The 912-nt window shown below is 44.1% G+C and overlaps 1 non-coding gene across 1 annotated transcript; it reads right to left on the reverse strand.

Annotated features, from left to right (window-relative positions):
• Positions 1-438: 438 nt before the first annotated feature.
• Positions 439-547, reverse strand: LOC141636512 (small nucleolar RNA R71). The gene has a single exon (XR_012541118.1). It is a non-coding gene; the product is annotated as a small nucleolar RNA R71 (small nucleolar RNA).
• Between the last annotated feature and the right edge of the window lie 365 nt (positions 548-912).

A 912-nucleotide genomic window follows, 5' to 3' on the forward strand; every position in this document is an offset into this window, starting at 1 on the left:
TGCTTTTGCACAGTTAGAAGACAGGTTTTTGAGAGGAAGACTTGAGTACTCTCACTTTGGAAATTATGGCTACGATATATGATAATTTTCAGCCAAAGGAGCACCACCTTCCAAAGGGGCGCCAGTTACCTACCCCTACTACCGGTAAATTCGAGTTTCGTTCCTCTTATATTGATTTAGTGGAACGGAATCAGTTCGCGGGTCTGCCAGATGAAGACCCCTTGAAGCATATGGAAATTTTCACGGACTATTGCTGTTCCATACCTATACCGGATGGGGTAACTCAAGATGAAGTGAAGGGGTTTATGTTCTTGTACTCCTTGAAGGATTCGGCGCGAGATTGGTATCGCTACCTCGATAGGGTAGCAGCTGGAGTCACTGATTGGACATCTTTAGCATTAGCCTTCTACAAGAAGTACTTCCCACTTTCGAAGACTGATGCCTTGAAGGGTAAAATCACGAGTTTTCAGCAAGGAGCCGACGAAGATTTTTGTGAAGCATGGGGACGTTTCAAAAGATTGGTCCGAGCTGTCCCTCATCATGGTTTCCAACAATGGTATCTTTGCAATCTGTTTTACAATGCTTTATTTGATGATTACAAGGTCATCTTGGATGCAGCTGCTAATGGTAGGTTTCAAAACAATACCGGTCAAAGTAAAGGTTGGAACACTATTGAGGAGATGGCAGTCCACAAAGCTGAGTTTGGAAGTTCACGTGGAAAGTCACGAAAGCAAAGTGAAGAAATGACTGCTGTTGTGACACTTATAACTTCCATTTCTACCCGTCTCGAGAAGCTCGAGATTTCTGAAGCCTCCAAGGAGAAAGTCGAGACTCCTGTTCAAAACTCGGAGGAGGTCGAGAAGTTGAGAGAGATGGTCCAACTCCTTTTGGTTCAAGTGGCAAATATGGAAG

This window comes from Silene latifolia, chromosome Y (assembly GCF_048544455.1).
Source record: "Silene latifolia isolate original U9 population chromosome Y, ASM4854445v1, whole genome shotgun sequence".
NCBI lineage: Eukaryota > Viridiplantae > Streptophyta > Magnoliopsida > Caryophyllales > Caryophyllaceae > Silene > Silene latifolia.